Below are 20,785 nucleotides of genomic sequence, written 5' to 3'. Positions count from 1 at the left end.
CTACTCATCTGCTCAGAACAAACAGTACAATGGTTCATTGAAAACTAAAATCTGCAGACAGTGAGTGCCACATTTGTGGTGGATGGATGAGTGGACATTTGCCTTAAATATTTCATACAAAAAGGTGCAAGCTTTGCTGGCTCGGGTGCGTAGCAGGTGTTATAACCACAAGAAAGAACCAGACACTGCTTTCCAGGTCTGTAGGGGCAGGACTGAGACGGTCGTTTTTGCCACCCTTGCATCTTGGGGGTTTGGTGCCTGTCAACAGCTAACTGTGCATGTGCAAGGGTAGCAGGTCTGTGAGCTTGGCGAGGGTCTTGTCTAATGTGACCCCAAAACAGTCCCCCGTCACTATCCAGGATACACGGAGCCTGCGCAGAACCAGACCGCACCTGCCCTCGCACAGCATCACACACATCATGCATATGCATGAAGTTCCTTGGAACCGAGCAGAGATTTTGAGACTTAGACTATATATGAAAAATGGTACCACCAAAAGCTCTGTGGGACCCCCACCACCAAGATACCCAGAGTGAAGAGGACCAACGGGATGCCGCTGTATCCGCAAGTGATGATATCTCTTTCCTTTATCTCTTTCTCTCCCTCTCTCTCTCTCCCTCTCCTCTTCTCTTTCTTCATAGAAATGTGTGGCACAGGACTTGCTTATCCAGTTAAGCTATCCAGTTAAGTAATTGCCATTGACTTATTTTATCTACCCACATGCCATGTATTGTGTATTAATAAATCATAAACCTGGTTGGCTGGTGTCGCTTCACCTTAATTAAATCCAAGGGGATCACAAACTTGGTTGTTAGTCCCAAGGGGAAGGAGGTCATCCTGAACAGATCCTTTTGGGTCATGACAACATTCCATTGCCTTAGTCCTTTAATATGCTATCCAGTTAAACTTTCTCTATGAAGATTGACCAAAGAGGCAAGAATCAACAACTGCTATAACTACAGCGTCTCTCAGATTGTATGAAATCTTATTTTTTGTGGGGCAAGATACATTTGGCTAAGTGGAGAGGATGTGTGAAATGCAATCCAATTAACATCAGAAATATCTCTACCTGCCACAAATTGCAAATTTAACAGACAAACGAGTTCCTTTGCACTTCCATATGAGACAGACATCTTTGTTTCAATTTTCAGAAGTTATTGGTCCTTATTTGAATACATTAAAAAAAATCACAGCCTGAAAGATAGCCCCAAGGAATAAGCAACAAGGAAGCCTTTTAATAGGAAGAGTCTTCATTCTGTGCAACCTGCTGTAGGTGTATCTGCTTTAGCAGGGGGTTGGACTAGATAATTTCCAGAGGTCCCTTTCAACCCTGACCACTGTGATTCTGTGATTGTTGAATACAGCGTGTTAAATTTTAGTTTTGATATAATTACATTGACTTCAATAGAGCTGAATATACTAGGGCCTGAGTCTCCAATTATCACAGTTACTCCTGAAATCCTCATTGACTTAGTTTTAACACATATCCTTTTTTATTGAAAGGAAATAAAAATTTTATAGTGGCATCAAGAAATCATTGTTTTAACTGTAAACACATTATAGACATAAAATAATTAACTTTCACAATATCTTGTCAGGTAGGCAGATAAGCACCCCTACTCCTATTTGGTAGCTGGAAAAATATGGACTGAGATAGTAACACCAGATCACACAAGTCTGGTGCAACCTGGGTATAAACTCTGAATCTGAAACCCAAATCTGTGCTCGTAAATCCAAAATCGTGCTTGTAGTATGTGGGGGGTTTGGTGGTTTTTTGTTTGTTTGTTTTGGGTTCTTTGTTTTTTTGGTTTGGTTTGGTTTGGTTTGGTTTGATTTGGTTTGGTTTTTAAGTGCTCCCACATTTCAAGGGTCTGCAGGCTGCACAATTTGAACACAGTAAAATATAATTTTGAATGTGTAATGCAAACCTACACATTTACCAGCACGTGTTGGTGATTGAAAACTGAGTGATTTATACTGTTACCGCTTTGGGAATACTGTGATAAGATTGGCATGTAATATTGGACTTACTTAGGGGAAATTAAACCCCACATTTATACTAATAAATCAAATAGTGCCCAGGAATTTTCAGAGGCATCAGGATAAGATTGTCTATATTAAAAAAACTGTTACTAATCCTTTGCATATGCCATTTAACAGTCTCTCAGATAATTCCCAGTCATGGCTCCAGATGTAAAGTATTCTAAGGACTGTGCATACGATGCAGTTAGCAAGCAGCCATCCTGCTTTGGAGATGTGGGGAATGTCCTACCTTGATCTAGACCAGTCTTTTTAGCCAAAGAGGTTAGTCATGTTCATGGACACCTTTCAATCTCTTCTATAGACACAGCTACTTGTCTAGATGCAAAATTGTGATCCAGAATATGCACACTTTTATACTTAGAAGTTCCTTCCTTTCTGTATTTTTTTCTGTCAATGAGGTCATCTTGGGTTTCAGGACATCTACTCCTAGTTAGAAATTGCTTTATTCATGATTCACACAGTTCTGAGGAAATACTGTTCAATTTTTTTTTTCTTTTGTCTCAAGTAACTTTAAAAGTTGATTAAATGGAGAATGAATTTGTTTTCCCTTTTTCTCTTCCATAAACACAACAATCTTTTTGTTTAATTTTGCTTCTAAGGGAAAGGAGTGTCTTGAATGCTTCCTAAAAGCCAGATTTGCAAACCAAATTATTGAGTACTTACTTGTATGAGCACTCCCATGGCAGGTCAAAGAAATCAGCCTAAGTCGGTCAAGTGCTGCATGTTAAATGACTACAAGGAGACTTAAGTATATGATTAAATGGTTCCTTAAGAAGCCTAATTTTGTTAAGGAAATGAGAGCAATAGCTCAGTGTTTTAAGGAGTGAGATCTAATAGCTTATCTACCAGATGAAATTAAAAATCTGTTAGCATTTATCTTTCCTCTGTAAAGAAAGTATACCAGAAATTATCTTTTCTGTAACAGCTGTCAAAATCCTATATTGCAGAGGGAGTAGGGGCTGGCTTTAAGCACAATTCTAATCAAAATGTCACCAAGTTTATTGTTTTCAGGTATTTTTTAATGGCAAATTAAGTTTTGTTTGTGCTAACCTTCTTGGTAATCAAAGGAATAAATGTGTTATGTACCAGTTAAAATACTCATGTACTTCTTCAATCCTTTTGTCTTCAGACAAAGCACAGAGATAGCAGAATTTTTGCCTGTTGAAGAAAACTGACAATTCATGTGTAGGCAAAATGAGAGCTGACTAATTTCTGACACCAGGAAGTTATCTGATAATGCAGAGGAATCAGATTTGTCAAGTGAGAAGAAACACTTTATTGCACAGTAACTTGTCAGGTTACTTAGGTATATACTGAAAACAAATTGGCTGATGCAACATTTAAAGGCATACAGGTGATTTCCAGCAATCTTGTCTGAAGTTTGCAGAGTATTTGTTAGTAGATTTTTGCTTTTAAAATCTCAGTAGTTATGTTGGCACACAGGTTATGGTGATTATGGAGTATGCATCAGCAGAGATTTCTTTTTATTTGCTGAGTTAAAGGAACATCTGTCAAAGATGTATTAAAGACATTTGATCCTGCTTCCACACAAGGAGAAACACTACATGACTCCTTTGAGTCCCTCAAAATATTACATTCCCTTTAACTCTGTATTTCAGTGAATCAAACATTATAAGTTTATCTTGGTATTACTGTTTAGTAGATTGGCAATTCTAAAAGGTACCACATAAATGTGCATCAATATCAATAAACAGTAATGAAAAGCAATCAGATAAATTGAAAGGGAATAAAGGTCTTAAGACTGATTCCACTTTACAGAAACTAAATTTGAAAGTGACAGTTTGTCTTTTCCTCTTAACTATTATGCACTAATCTGTCAGTTTTGCTCAGCAGAGTGCTGATGCAGGCCATGAAAAATACATGTTTCTTATTTTTTGTGGCACCAACATGAAGTTAATTTAGCTGTTATTGTTTTACATGTACAACTCTTTACACAGGTCCATGGGGAGCTATGTAGTCACAACCAGAGGTGATTCCTGATACTGTAGGAATATAAGAAAGATTAGTGGACTTAATAAACAAAACTGTCTAAAGATGACTGTTTCATATCCTAGTCATTCCTGGTGGCTAACCAGTGATTTTTTGTGATATATTCACTAGGTACCTATCCTAAGCTTTAACTAGAGACAGGCAGGCTAGTTAAGAAAAGAAGCGTATGTTATTTTGATACTTGCAGCCACTGCTGTATAAGGGTTTACGGTATGTATTTGTCTGAAGTGCAGGAATGTTTAAAAATTCTAAAACCCCCCGCCATTGTATGCAGAAGGACAGGTTTTGTTTAGCTTAAACAAAAAAGCCTACTGATACCTTCTTTTTCTTGTTTGTATTCTTTCTGCCTTCTGTTCAGAAGAAAATACCTTAGCAGATGAAAATACATTGCACAATATTTTGGCCAGAAACAGTAAGTAAACCCAATGCCTTTAACAGACCAAGGCCAACACTTATTTCCCAGGTCTTGGAAAGCCAATTAGGCCCTGCACTGCGCCTGTTTTTCTCTGACACTGAGATTTCAACTCAGATCATCATGAGTAACTGAAGTTTCAATTTCCAACATTACAGTTCTTTTCTTTGTTTGGTTTCATCTTGTTCCATACTGGGAACGCAAGCTCAGACTTCCATAGCAACTACAACATCAGCAACTGTCCATCTCAGTTTCGTTCTCCTAAAAGAACAGTGAAATCTTCAGCGTTAAATACTATTTAAAAACTGTTAACAGAAAATATCCTTACAAACAAAAAGGACACAATGCCAAGAAACTACAGCAAAATTTCCTAACATTTTCCTTTTCAAGAGTTTAAATTGCTTTATTTTTTCTTTCCTTTTTCTCTGTCTCTTCTAGAAGAACTAAAAGTTTTTTTGACTATAAGTGTCTGGCATGGCATGAAGGATGATATCATAGGTCTGGACTTGAAATGTCACTCCCCTTCCACTGTCTGGTGTAACACAACAAAATCATGCCAACAGCTCTAACTGAACTGCATGAAAGCGTCTACCCTTCACATATACATCTTTTACGTTTATGCTCTTCTTAACTATTTTTTTGAAAATCTATTTTCTAAATATTGTAGAAGCCATAAGTATTTTAAACTAAACCTGAAGGGTTTATGGCATGCCCTTGAGGTCACTCCCCTTGTCTTTGCCCACACAAACATACTTTTCTATGTGAACATCTATATGTATATGTATAGCTGAAAAAATATGTAATGTTTTCTACTAGGGCTTGAGATTTAATCAGGAGTGGCAGCTCTGCCTTCCTCTGGTGCTTAACCTACATCAGGAGACACAGAATCCCTAATACTGTGTAAGAATAGTTACATTCCCCTAGCTCAAGCTGCTGAGGCGAGTGATTTTGGATAAAAGGGTCATGACATCTGTTTCAATGGTATCAGTAGTAGTTTAGAGAAATAAGTTTGTGTATGTTAGAAATAGCCATAAAGTGTTGTAAACTGTCGGTGGTGTATTTTGACTCCTACGCAATCATTAGTGGCATGATGCTGGTAACATAACAGCATTGTATTCTCCAGAACTGAATAGTAACTGCAGGAATAGGAGAGAAAAAATCAGTCAGGAAAGCCCTAATGAAAATTGATTGGAGAGGCCGGAGGATAGAGATATAGTATATCCATTCAGCAGGAAACCTAGCTGCAGTCATTTTTTTCCCCCTTTTTCATCTAACATATAGGCTAGAAACAAAGATAAACCCGGATCTCTGGATCCAGAGGAAAACTAATACTGTATTTAGTGTGCCAAATTTTCTGCTGGTATATCTTGATACAGCTCAATTGACTTTAATGGAGCTTGGCCATTTTTCACCAGCCAGGAATTTGGTCTGTTGTAGTAGGAAATGTTCTCACTTAACTTGCTGGATGTCTCAGTCATATTCCTTTCTATTATCTTATACCTTTATTAAAGTTTAGAGAAAGTTTTGAGGTAAAGGGCTGGAAATTCTCTGATTAGTCTCATGAAAGTCAGAAATTTCCTTTAAAATAAAATCATCTCGTTATTTTAAAATCATGTTAAATTAAAATTACATGTTTTCCAGTATTTTTTGAAGTGTTTTAAGTGATGTGACTCTGAATGCTCTTAAATTATGCTATTTCCTTTGAAACCAATGACAAGGTCTATTTATCTGGCTCAAATGGAAGTCTGACAATATCTTTAATGTTTAGATACATTGCTGGAAATTGTCTAGGTGATGTGAAATGATGCTGCACATAGTTCTGCTGTAATAAAGCCACATAATAGTAAAACCCAGACTGGGTAGAAAGCAAAGAACTACAGAACACACTGTGCCACTGTAAGATTACAGAACCACCCTTCAGAAAAAAAGTCCTTAATATGTCTAAAAGTCCTGTGCAAATGTGTAAAAAACTCAAGGGGGTTGAGTGGATTAAAATTATTATAAATATTATATACATTTTTTTTTGACACAGGGAATAGTCTACTTCTTTGACTTTCATAAGTTTTGAAGAGAAGAAATCTTTTCTTTAGTATATTTTTTTATTATTGTATTAGTGCAGTTTTAGGTAGAAGAACATAATCCTAAGTAGGTGGACAGTAAACGTACAAGAGAGACCTCCAGCTGTGGGGTGCTGATAAGGAGGTAAATATGCTCCTGTAGGTGGGATGGACTGAATCAATAGGCTTGAACAAGAGCAATAGCAGTGAGTTCATCTAGAGTTTTGAAAACACCAAAAAAAAGCTAGTTTATGTTGCATTTTCAAATGGAGAAAAATAAGGATGATTATGTACCTATCCACTAAATTTTGTGGGGTTTTTTTTTGGTGAAGAACTGATTGTGTCTGGTTCTTGATTTAGCTGACAGGATACTCAATAGATTAACTTTTTCTGTATGCAGCACTGAGCTTTCATTTAAAGTAGGAATTGTTACAGGGTTGCTGGCTCTTGTCAAGTCTGGAGTGGATTTTGTGCTTAAGCATGAGGTGAAGCATCCAGAGATTTTTTTAAAGTAAATAAATAGTCACATGATAAAACAGCTTATTACTGTACCTACACAATTTAGGCAATTCTCAGACAGTCAGCAGTTGAAAGTAAAGTTACAGGGTCATTGGTTTTGACATAAATGTCCTTCAATTATTGTTTGGTTATTTCCACTGAATGAAGATCTTTTCCAGGTTTTGGACTGGGAATAGTGGGGAACTGTTGCCTAACTAGAAATGAAGGCCTTCTGGGCTGACTAGCTTTCCTTAGATGTTAAAAGATATGCCTCAGATGTTAAAAAAGGAGAATGTACTTTCATCTTATTTGTAATTGGACATCCAAAAAGCTTAATCTTAAAGTATGAATGTCTCTAAAACTTAAAACAAAAAGTCAAAGCACGTAAATAGCTCTCAAAGCCTGCCACTTTGAGCAAAAGGAGGTGAAAGTTATCAGAATTGGAGGGAACAGGAGTACAGATACATCGTTATTCAGAAACAGGAAAAGGGTGATTACATTGTGCTGCTATATGGAAAAGTCAAGTTCATTGTGGAGGACAAAAAAGGAAGTAGAAAAGCCTTTGAAGAAGTGTAAGACAGAAGACTGGAAGGAGAATTTCTGCTGACAGATGTGATCAAGGCTAAAATAATGACACTTCTGTAGAATAAAATTGTATGGTGGGAAAGAAGAAAAGCATCAGTGATTGAGCACTAAATTTTGTTTTACAAGAAAACAATTACTAACATGAAGGGAGAGACTGGAGATTTACTGTCAGATTGTCTGGCATTTTTTAGTGTAATACAGAGTCAACTTTAGCATCTGAATCAAATGACAAAAGGATTTATTTTGCAGAGTTAAATTTATTGGGATATTCACTAAATTTAGGGATGTTTTGAAAAGGTATACAAGCTAAGTATGGTTTCCTGTAGAGCTGCTGTAATGCCTAATGACAGCTAAACATCATGGTGACTGGCATATTAGAAAAGTTGGAGATAAATGTGTTGCTGTGGGGATGAACAACTATTAGCTAAACACGGGAATACTAACAGAATGCATTTACATTAATCTTCAAGCAGGAACACATTTTTTAGGAGAACTTTCTTGTACCCCCTTTTCCTTAAAGTCTAGCATCTAGTGTCCCCTATTCCTTCTCCCTGGTTCATACTGTGGAAAGGTCTCGGAGCTCATGAGCTAGTTTTCTTTCAGAGGGACTTAAATCAAGAGATGTACCCCAGGACCACATGTAATATTATCCAACTGCTAATTGAGTCCCCACTTCTCGAATCAGACTAAAGCTACGCCAAAGCAACTCCCTGTTCATCATCAGCTGTCTCTCTTCACAGATTCACTCCTGTTTGGCTGTACTACTTGTCAGACCACACTCAACCATCAGCTTTGTAATGTGCCATATGCTTCTCTTTCACCACACATAAATAGATGCAACATCATTTAGACAGATCTGAGGGAGAAGAGAGTAAATCAGGATGAAGTCCTTCAGTTATAAATGTATTATGCTACCAAAAAATCTACTCCCAGTTAATACTTGTAGTAATATCAGAGCAAATTTAAACATGGTCTTGTATGTAGAGACCTTTTCTTCATACAGCAGAAGGAGATACTTTACACATCCTAGTAAACATCTACGTATATACACAAACAAAAGTGTATATAAACACAAGAAAATATTCAAGGTTCTGTAATATGGTACAAATGCCAAATTATAACAAAATTTAAAATTAATTAGATAGTTAGTAGAGTGCACTGAAGGATTTTTTTCTCTTTGGTGCAGCAGAAATACCGGCTGCACAGTGCTGTGTATGATTTATTTATAGGCTGCTAATGAAGACATATCTAATCATCATAATTAATCGGTATTTTTGTGCTTTGGGGCCTAATCACAAAAACTTTCATGTGTTGGCTCAAACTGATCTTAGGTATGGTATGAGGCAAAAATTCACAAGAAAGCTTGGGTTTTCTTTGTTCGAGTTTCCTTTTCCATTGAGCTTATCTACTATGTAGTGACTATAACTTAGTCCTCAAAACACAGAATATGTTGAAGTATTGTGAAAATAAGCTAGGAGAAGATAATACGCAGGGACAGCGTTATATGCCAACCATTTCACATCTGCTGCGGGAATTTGCTTAAATCCAGACTCATTTTAACTGTATAATCAGCATCACATCAGTAAAACAATCCAGTAATTTTTGTAGCAATCTACACAATTTCCTGATATTTCCTATATTTTTGTATTCCATAGTCATGTATATGAAAAAAATATAAAATGTTGCACAGTTCTGTAAACATGCTGTTCACTTGTGATTATATTTTCATGCAATTGTCTACATTCCCCGTTGCTCTAGTAGTAGTATATGTACTCAACGTGTATATATTATGAGTTAAAAGTCTGGTTTAATTTTAATTGCTGAACCTAATGTGCCTTTTATTTTATATGAGGAAAGTTGTCCACAGGTATTATAGAATTAATTCTATGTTTTAAATAAACCTGTACATATAAATATGTATAGGGCAATATGAAAATATATATATACTCTTTATATATACTCTTTGGCTGCACAAACACAACTTATTCTTGTTCAATCTTTCAGATATGGCTGATGCACATACTATTTCATACCCATGAAATGAATACTCCTACCTTCCTGTGCCATAGATGGCTTGGGTATGATAGGCCTTCATTACAGCAGCAGCAGCACTTTCATTTTTGGCTAATACAGTTGTTCCAAAAAGTAGCTGTGATAATCATCTTCCATCTTGCCAGGTATTGGCTAATGGGCAAGGGGAACTGTACACTCTTTGTGAATGTAAATTATAATAGAGAAAGTAATAGATTGCATTGCATATATTTTTTTTTTTTGGGGGGGGGGGAGTTGTTGAATCTAAAGTCCTATATCTTTTATTAAATAAACTAACCTGCAGTGGTGCTACAAGTGATATATAACAAAATAATTCTACTAGATATTTTGTCCGATGTTTACCTCTCAACCTTTGTCAGTTTTTATTTTCTCCACATTCCAGAAATAGCAATTTTATTTAACAGTTTCTCAGTATGCATCTCACATCTCTATTACCTTTCATGGATCTGAGTTTTCAAGGGTTTTCATTGTCCTGGAACAGTAAAAGATATTTTCCCAAGTATTTGTGATTGGCATGAGTTGTCTGTCTCCAAATGCTTAGAAACAATCTTGACAGTGGTGAAAGACACTTTGTCCTGTTTTGAATGTTAACAAGTATGTTATCAGAAGCAGCACACTGAGTAAGGAATCTGCCAGAAATTCCTGGGTAAGGAATCCTGGAAATTGAACTGAAGAACCTTGCATCCCAAATCATTGACTTTGTCAATTGAGTGAAAGAAGAATCTCCATTAGCTGTTAGTTCTAGTGGCAGCAATTCTTATAAACCACTTCTATGCCTCCAGACGAGGCAAAGGCCATTAAATACTTCCCTTATTTCCAGTAAAGTGCTTGAAGTCAAACAAACCAATACAAAGATGTTTCAGTGCAGTGCTTAAATGGCATGCATACCATTCCAGCCAGTGCACTTTAAGGATATCATATGAAGCTAATTAGGTGCCCCTGTGAGTAATCTATCTTTGCTCGGACTTAAACAACTGGTTTCCTATTACAAAAGGAATAACTTCATTTCTCCTGTTCAAGGAGAAACACTGTTAGCTATTTTTAAGTGTCCCATCTGAGCTCCAAAAGAAAATTATTTGAACCATTAAGTAGCAGTGTTACTCCATTCTTCAAGAGGAGAAATGGGAAAAGACTGCATGACTTAGCTGAGCCTACTAGGAGGGAAAAAACCAACAAACGACAACAACAAAAAGAAAAAAAACCTAAACCCCACACAACAACAGGGACACAGTTAAAAGTAGCAACACTTATATCATCCTTTCAGTTTCCAGACATGAGCTGGTAAGGCCATTAATACTACAGTTTATAACAGATAGCCGTTCTTGCTTGGACATACACATACATCATCAAATTTCCCTTTGAGTTTCACCCTCTTTAATTCCCACTGAAGTCAATAGGAGTTTCATCTGTGTAAAGGAGAGCAGAAATGGACCTGCAGAGATATTTTTCCTTTGTCTTAAGTGATGTATTGTTAAATGTATGGATTAACACAGAAAGTAAACTGTCATGGGGACCAATTTGCAGTTTTGTTTTAATCCTAGTGAAATAGAAGTCTATCAATATTTAACTTTCTGAAGGCTAAAAGCAAAATGTTCTTTAATGAAATCAAGAGTGAGAAAATTGCCTATAGATGCCTATAGATATAGATCTACATTCTTTTGTCTGATGTCATACTTCTTGAGGATCCACTAACAGCCAGGGTCCATTTTCTACTTTGCTGTTCTTCAGCATGCAAGGACAGACAAATAGGTATATCTGACCAGGAATTACAAATTTTTGAGACTATGTTATTAAGTCTTCTATTCTTCTTTGTTGTTTATTGTCATATTAAAAACAAAACAAAACAAAACAAAAAAAACAACTAAAAAATAACAAAGCAGAAGCCAACCCCCACCCCCATCCCCCAAACCCATGAAAGATCCACAAGTCTCTTACAATCTGAGTAGTGATCTGCACTTTAAGGAGATTTAATTTCAGCTTTAGATGACCCTATAGAATGCTTTTGATTTTTAGCTAGTGTTAACTAGCATTAACAGGAAGAAATGCATTATTTCATGCATAGTTTACTTACCCACATCGTAAAGGCAGAAAAACTCCCCTGTGGAATTTGATATACAATGATCAGGGCTGTAAACCTATTCTGACTAATCATGTTTATTCTGATTGATTGAGCTAATTGAAAAACAACACAGATATTCCCTGTAGGTGCATTTTGCTCTTATTATATTTGTGTGATAATAAAATAGGGATGTTTTCAATTCTCAAAAAATAATTATCTTGGCTCTTCTTAGCCTGCCAGAACAGACTGCTCATCTGACTGATATTAGCCTAACAGGTAAGCAATCTGTTTTCAGGGCTTGACCATACTAAACTATTAAAGGTCTAAATACATTTTTGGAATGAGTTGGTCAGGACATCATTCTTAATGCCAAAATATTTTTTTCCCCTGAGTGATGCTATCTAAACCTGCTTTGACACTGTTGCATGACCACAAAAGTAGTTCTTAGCCTTCCCATTGGGACCACCACTCAGCTCATATATTTAGTGGTCTTACCTACTATATTTCCTTGGTTCTCAGGCTATGCTGAAAGGCCTGATTTAACCTTAGACTTCACTTATCTTTATTATAGCAAACTTTGTGCTTAGTGGCAGCTATGTATCCATGCCAGAGAAATGAGGAAAAAGCTTGAAATAATCTTTTATGAAGAATCAAAAAAGTGCAGGCTGAAATATTATGCTCAACTTCCTAACTTGTGCAATGACTTCCTCAGAAACCGCACAGCATTGCCTTCTTATTTATAGGATACTACAGTACCAAGATGTATTTTTTACAGGGAAAAAAAAAAAAAAGAAAAAGAAAGTGAAGATTAGCTTTTCTTGGGTTACCTTAGGTGTCTAATACAGAGATGGATGAAATTCCAAGTTTCAAAGGCCAACAGAAAATAAGCATCAAAACTTTTGCATGATTATCCAGCATATATCTGATTGCAATTTAGATTTCATGTTGAAGATACTTTGTAAGTAGTTTGCATCCTGGAATGTCTAGTACTGTTTCTTCTTATTCTGGTAAAATGTAGGGTATAGAAAGATGTTTAAAATAAAATAATAATTAAAAAAATATTATCTACACAACATGTTAATACTAACACTCAGAAAATATAGTAACTTTAAAGGAAGATAATTGCTATCTCCACATTGATAGTATTTCCATAACAATATAACTCTAAGTCCATTAAAGTTGTGTCATGCTCAGTAGTTTTGTTTGTAAAGATACCAGCTGGAGCCAAAAGAACAATCAAAATATAGGAAAGGTGTTTCTGAGATCAGCAATTACTTTATAGACTTTAAGATTTCTTTAGTCAGCAAGTCTTTTCTTTTTTAATTTTAGTTCAGCTAAACCCTTGAACTTCCTTTTGAATTTTTAATTGATTCCAGTCAAGTACATTAAAAGTGAAGCCCTGGATTGGAGCTTTCATTTAGCTCTAATTTTTTATCATATAATTGGCCACAATAAATATTCTTAAGAAATGTAAGAACAAATGTGGATATTTGTACTAACTGAGGAGGACAAATAGACAAGAACACTGTTTTGAATTTTAGTGAAATATAAAACAATTATTTTCTGAATTATATTCTAGATTAGAATGTCACATGTGAAGCTTTGTGAGATATCCTTGCAAAAGGTTCCCATAAATCTGTGTGTCCAAGAAATCACATCGGAAGTGTTCATGCAGCTATCTTGAAAGTTCTTGAAAGTTTTGGAATCCTTCAGACATGGATAAGAAAAAATTTTGTGTCACATAAGTGGTCAGAAAAAGAGCATTAAGTATAGCAAATAGCTGAGCTTTTATTAATAGGTCACAAGTTGTCTCATTTCACAAAAACAACAAAACAGAATTCATAGAATTATCAGTATTGAAAGCTATTCCAGCAAAAGCTTTGGTGCCGTTCAGCATCAAAAGATGCCATGATTGACAGAACCCTACTGTTTTGCAATCCCTAGAAATGTTTTTCTTTATCTGTATGTATCACAAGGAGATTTGAACCAAATAGTGGGATATTTTGAACACTAAAGAGAAAACAATTTCTGTTGTTTGATGGAACGTGCAATTTTACAAGGATATCCAGTGACTTGTCCTATCACTTCATTGCATGCACATCTAAAACATGATTGATTCCGACAGATCCGTTACCAGCCAGTTATTGGTGAAAGAATCCCATGAATAAAAATCAGAAGGCTATTTGTTGGTAGGCACATTACAATACTTTTCAAAGAAGTATAGTTTTGGTCCCTGAAATAGTTTATTGACTTATTTCTTGATGATTGTGAGACAATGAGCAAGTGTTGCCTCATCATAAGCCATATTATTTTGTACTGCTTGTTAAACAGAAACTGTATTTGATCATGATCGTCATTAGCTGGAATTTCTTATTAGTAATAATGAGGAGCTATATTAAAGTAAGTTATACACTTCTTGAGGCTTTTGTTCTGACTGGAAGAATACATAGTGCAACAAAAGGTGGGTTGCTTTTTTGTTTTCTGTGTTGGTTTTTTTTTTTTTTCCTTTTTTTTTCTTTTTATCTGTGATGTGCTGGTGGTGATTTGGTCTAAAATGTGTAGACTGTATTGTTTTTCTCATCTATAATGTAGTTATAAGGACAAAGCTAGTCACATCAGAGGATTTATCTGTCTTCCACCATTCTTTATGTATTTCCTGCATCTTCTCTCATGCGCAGTCTTCCCAAAGATTAAAGAGCTGGCTAAGCCGGCTCCATCTATTTTCTCTACATTACCACAGTAGCACTGTGTTGTTTGGGGTTTTTTTCTCATGAAAGAAAACATCTCTGGGGAAGATATTTTATATGATTTGACCAAAATACAAAAAGTGTATAAAAAGGTAAGGAAAATGGATGCCTGTGTAACACAGTATCGCACTATCGACACAGAATGATGGATGTTCAGTTTTGGGCTCCTCGCTACAAGGCAGACACTGAGGTGCTGGTGCGTGACAAGAGAAGGGCAAGCTGGTGAAGGATCTAAAGAGCAAGTCTCATGGGGAGCAGCTGAGGGAACTGGTATTATTTAGACTGGAGAAAGGGAGACTGAGGGGACATCTTGTCGCTCTCTACAACTACCTGAAAGGAGGTTGAAGTGGGGTGGGTGCTGATCTCTTCTCCCAAGTAGTAGAGGAAATGACTTCAAGTTGTGCCGGGGATTTTTAGGTTGGATGTTAGGGAAAATTTCTTACCCAAAAGGGTTGTCAAGCATCGGACCAGGCTGCCCAGAGAGGTGGTTGAATCACCATCCCTGGAGGTGTTTAAAAGGTATGTAGATGTGGTGCTTAGGAACATAGCATAGTGGTGGACTTGGCAGTATTAGGTTTATGGCTGAACTCAATGACATTAAGGGTCTTTTCCAACCTACATCATCCTATCATTCTATGACAATGTACAGCATTTCCAGAGAGAAACAATGGTAGAATCAGCTGGTTGTTGCAAATTTTTAGTTTGTCTGACAATTCCATGTCTATATTCAGCTAGCTCAAAATCAATTTGGCTAAGCTATAAATGTCTTTCCTTATCTTCCTCAAAGTTTTCTTCATTACACCATTTCTTGATCATGATGTACAAATCCATCTTTCTGTTTCAACCTCAGATTAAATTCAATGTAAGTGGAACTACAGGTCTTCCTATTCAGGTTCTGTTTAATTGTTATAAGAATTACAATTCTTTATGCACTCACAGAACAAAGAAATTTCTCTTGGTCTATAAAGTTAAATCTCTTGACCGTGTTTCTTCTCCTCATTTCTCAGTTACTACAACATCTGCTATATTAAAAGCAACATTATCCAACATCTGCTACTTCAAAATGTTGCTAAGAGGACCCCACTACTTTGTTACATATTTCTTTGCATCCACTTAATGGACCCATCTACTAACTTTGATGAAGCAGAATGCCTCTCTCTACTTTTCAGGACATTCTTGATCTCTTCCTAACTTACTGAAGTATCAGTTCTGGATTCAAGTTTGGGTCAAATTTTTATGTCTGAATTATAATTACCAAAATTATAATTAATTTATATATTATTAATTTATTATTAATAATCTATACATGGTATATAAAGATATATTAATTTATATATCATTAATTATAATTAATATAATTATAATTACCAAAATAAATAACCCCATGACTGTGATGATGGAAGACTATAATGCCAAACAACTGCGTTGTCTTCCTTCTGCTGCCTGAATGATCTCACAATAGCTTGATTGCTTCTATCATGTTTTCTGTTTCCTTGTAACTCCCTCATTTCTCTGAATGCATCTACTTCCTCCTGTCCTACAATCTGGTTGGCAGCTACTTGAATTAAGAAACTTCTTTTTGTCCTCTCAATATATTCTCACAACACCTAATTCAATAGGGTCCTAGTCCTTACATTAGGTTTGAAACTCTGCTGAACAGTGAGCAAAATTAACAAGATGATGACTGAGTGGTGAAAACTATCGCTTGCACTAGCCATCAGAAAAATACTGAAGGATTAGTGACCTAAACACTCCATGTTTTGCATTTCTGAAATCAGGCAGTAGTATACTATGAAGCTAGGGGAAGCTCCCCAGAGAGCTAACATGAACTGTACATCAATGCAAGCATTTTCCTTTGGCAAAGGATATAAAGCTGTGATAATATGGACTGTCATTTTAACAGAAGAGTGATTTTTTAATTATTTTTTTTTTTACTCCTCCATAGCACTTTTTAGCAAATCCATTTGATTATGACAAAGGTAAAGATTCAGATATCCTTCTTGTGACCTTCAAAGAGGGCATCTATCTGTCCTCTTACACCTGATCCACTAAGATCAATTTTCAAAATCCTCTGAATGTTAAAAATACTTCAGGTTCTTTTTCCAGGCAAAAAGGCTGTGACAGAAGGTAAAAAGGAGCACCCTAGGAAGGTAATTCAGTTATGTGAAAAGAACCACTTTATCTTTCTGAAAAGCAGATAAGGTTCCTAGCAGGAGAGGACCACATACTCAACCAGCCTTATGGGCATATGCGAGATCTCATGCCACCAGAAAACGTCTTGATGAAGTGGAATGTGCTGTTCTGTTAATTAAACCAACATCTTAATTAAAATACATTCCTTAAAATATAAACCAGTTTATGTGAATCTCCCCTAGAATGAGTCTGTTATTTATTTCAATCTATTTAGTTTCTAGTATTTCAAATTTAAGGTATATTTAATTATAGGTGGAATTTAAAAATGCAGGTCTGGTGAGTTGATTCTGATCACATCAGCTCTTACACAGAATCCTGTAGGATCCTCCTTCAGAACTTCATGAGCTTTTCCAAAGCATGAAATATGAGAAGTTCTCTTGATGTGAAAATCTCTGGAGCACAGAACTCATGTCACCTCTTCTACTTTGGTAAGATTTTTGTCTGAATCTTTTTTTCACAGAGTCATGCTGGCTGCCAATCCATCAACAGCTTCCTTGGATAGGTCTCTTCTGCCTCCTTAAGTTTAGATTATACATACCTTGTTTCGTACACGCAACTAAGATATCCACGTTGTCAGAGGAGAACTTCACAAACACCACAGTACTTCTTTTTTGGCAAACTTCTAAAGACAAGCAAATATATTTCCATACCTTGAAAGTTTATAGGGCTGGTTCAATGTAACGTTGTTATGTTGATATGGATATATTTTTTCTAAGTTTATTAATGCTTTAGGGAAAAGGAATGGAAGTTTTTTGAAGAGGCTAGTACCCACATCCAAGGCTTTGAACAAATGGCTTTTTTTTAGACTGTGCAAACTAAAGTAGATAAATAATGTTTAAAAGTACACGCTCAAATCCTTTAGGAGGAACACTAATATAGAAATCGCTTCTCCCTAATGTATTAATACCCTTTCATGTTTCACTGATACTGTTCGTGCACATTTATGACCATGGGAATGAATGTATTCTGTATTGTCCCCTGCACCCCTTCCTTCCTACATATAAGAGAAAAACCAACCAACCAACAACCACAAAACAACATAAAAAAAAGGCAAAAAAAATTGTTGTTTCATGATAATTTCCATGACTTACAGTGTCTTCCCCATTTTGGTTCTCCCAATTGAAGCAGAGTAGTCAACTTTTCCATAGAAAAAAACCTTTTTTCTTCTAATCAGCCACCTATTTTCATAAAGCTTGTAGAATCTTGCTGTCTTTGATGTATCTGCCTCTCAGAATAAGTTAACAGTGTCCAGTAATTTCAAAAGTTGCTGTTGAAAAATAGTCCTATGTATACTTGCAAACAATCATGCACATGAATACAGACTCAATATTTGGTTACAGTAAGTAAATCTACTTAGGAAAACAGACAAAAATATTTTTCTAAAGTAAAAATTAATAATAGTAATACTAATTACTAATTAATAGCTAATTAAAATAATGAAAATATATTTTATAAGATAATGATAGTATTTTATATTGTGTAAATACATTTATATGATATAAATCTAGAGTATGTATACAATATATATATTTACATTATATTAAAACATACATATAAATATATAATATTTTATACAATTTTGGCATGAGTTATATTTGGTCAGCAAAAAATTCTTCATCTAAGCAAGTAGAGAAAATATGACAGAAGGGTGTGCAAAACAGCTATCAATCCACCAATTATTAGAAAAAAGGAAATAAAAATAGATTCAATTAAACACCACAGTGACAATAGAATGCTCACCTCACACGCAAAAGTATAATTAAGTGTAAAGGGAAAATCTAGTTCCATAAATAACTATCTATAATCATACACAATTGGCATGTCATTATTCATATCACACAAAGAACAAACGGGAATACAAAGTAGTATTAGTCTTATAGAACTGAGTCGCTAATTAAATCCTCATCCAAATAACTAAGCGTTGCAATTTCTTCTTCCACATTTCTCAAATATGGTCATTAAAACTGCCTAACAAGATCATATGCAAAACATTTGTCTTCTGTCCTCCATAAGAACAACATGAAGCTTAGGAAGGAATAGAACGGCCACAGCACATCAGCTCCTAGTTAGGTAAATCATCTGAATAGCATAAGTAACAAGCAAAATAATGAAAAAAATTGTCCATTTTTTTCTACATCAGGACTAAATCAAACCTTTCTTTTAATTGAACTGAAAGGTGTGAATCTAAGAGTGACAACATGAGCATTTACAATCAGTGGACTGATCTGGAATATTCTTGATGGATGTGAAAATAAAAGGAAATAAAACTGTCCCTGTCCTGTTAAAGAATGATCGGTATTTTCCCCCAAGATTGCTGAAGGAACTGAGAGACTTTCCAACTAATCATTTTTACTAGTTTATTCAATATTTTTTTTTAATTTAACCTTCTTTAAAGTAAGAAGGCACGCAACATACCACACCACCATCCCAATGTCATTTCAGTTCATGCTTACATGCCTGAATCTGCTTAAAATAGCTGGACTAGAGACAGGTAACAACATACAACTTGAAAATGCAGAGATAGAAATGGATGTGAAATCTTTGAGGATGAATGTTAGCTTGAACCCCTCCCCAGGTCAGAACTATATGTTGTTGAAGTATATTTAATTATTTCACTCAGATGCTGATACAATCATATACTGAAGATTCAGTATAGCCATCAGTGTTTGGTTTTGGTGACTGGATCTACTTTCAGTCTAGAAGCTGGATCATAGGGACTTTTATCTCTGTATTTTGAGATTGAGTTCAAATCAGTTTTTTTCTTGACCCACTCCATGTAGATGGTTCCACCATCTGTCAATGCTCTACTTCTCTCAACACAAGCACACACACTGCTACCCGAGATCTTGGGGCAGACATTAAGATGTGGTATACTGTAACAGCATACCCTCTAAGCCCTGATAAAAACTTTTTAGATAAGGGTTACAGCAAATTGACAGGGCTGGATTAGGGATATCAATTTTCCTTCTGCATCTTTTGCCATAGCATGATCTGCGTGTTTGGACATAGAACATCAGTTTCCAGCACTGCCAGCCCTTGTTTCTTGTGTATTTGAAACCTTGACTGTAATAAGTCTCAGGGTTGAGAGATGGGTAATACTTTTTCTATTTTAAAACACAAGAGGTGTTTAGAACTGTGGCCTCTAGCAAATGAGGATGTATTATCGAGAAACAGAAAAAAGGAGCTTGGTGCTGGGAGAAAGAGTAGTGACCAGTGAATGATGCATCACCGCCATCTACTTTAACCTGGGACATTAGATGCAGCCGTCGAGGGGGCTGAACAGGCAATTAGGGAACCATAATGCCCTGTGGCAGGCTGCCTTTTCCCTCGCATTTCTGCTTTATGAAAGAAGGAGTTTGACTCACTGGAGTTACATCCTTAATGGACTAAAGTAACCCAGTGGTAAATTGGGCCACCTTTACACAATTATATGAACACCGAGCCAAATTCATCACTGTAGTCCACTTGTTTTGCAAAACGTCAGTAATGCAAAGCAGGCCAGTGCCTGGCCTCCCCAGCCAGCTAACGTAGTTTTACAGCATATTTCAACAGAGGAATAGGTCATAGCAAACAGAACATATCAGTGAATCCAGATCATTGCACGCTGAGCCAACTCAATATAATGTGGAAATAACTTATAAAACTTGTATGGTGGGTTGACCTTGACCAGATGCCATGTGCCCACCAAAGCTGCTCTATCACTTCCCCCTGCTCAGCTGGGCAGGGGAGAGAACATGTAACAAAAGGCTCATGGGTTGGGATCAGGACAGGGAGATCACTCACCAATTACCATCGTGGGAAAAACAGACTCAGCTTGGGCAATTTAGTTTAATTTTATTACCAATCAAAACCAGAGTAGGAGAATACAAAATAGAAACCTTTCTTTCTGAGCTCAACTTCACTTCTGATTTTCTCTACCTCCTCCCTGCTAGCAGTGCAGGGTTGCAGTCAGTTACTCACGTGTTGTTTTTGCTGCCCTTTCCTCCTCAGGGGGAGGGCTTCTCATACTCTCCCTCTGCTCCAGTGTGGGGTCCCTCCCGGGAGAGACAGTCTTCCATGATCTTCTCCAACATGAGTCCTTCCCACAGGCTACAGTGTGGGACCCTTCCATGGGGTGCAGTCCTTCAGG

This window comes from Falco biarmicus, chromosome 6 (assembly GCF_023638135.1).
Source record: "Falco biarmicus isolate bFalBia1 chromosome 6, bFalBia1.pri, whole genome shotgun sequence".
NCBI classification, from domain to species: domain Eukaryota; kingdom Metazoa; phylum Chordata; class Aves; order Falconiformes; family Falconidae; genus Falco; species Falco biarmicus.
Note: the sequence above shows the minus strand (reverse complement) of the source record.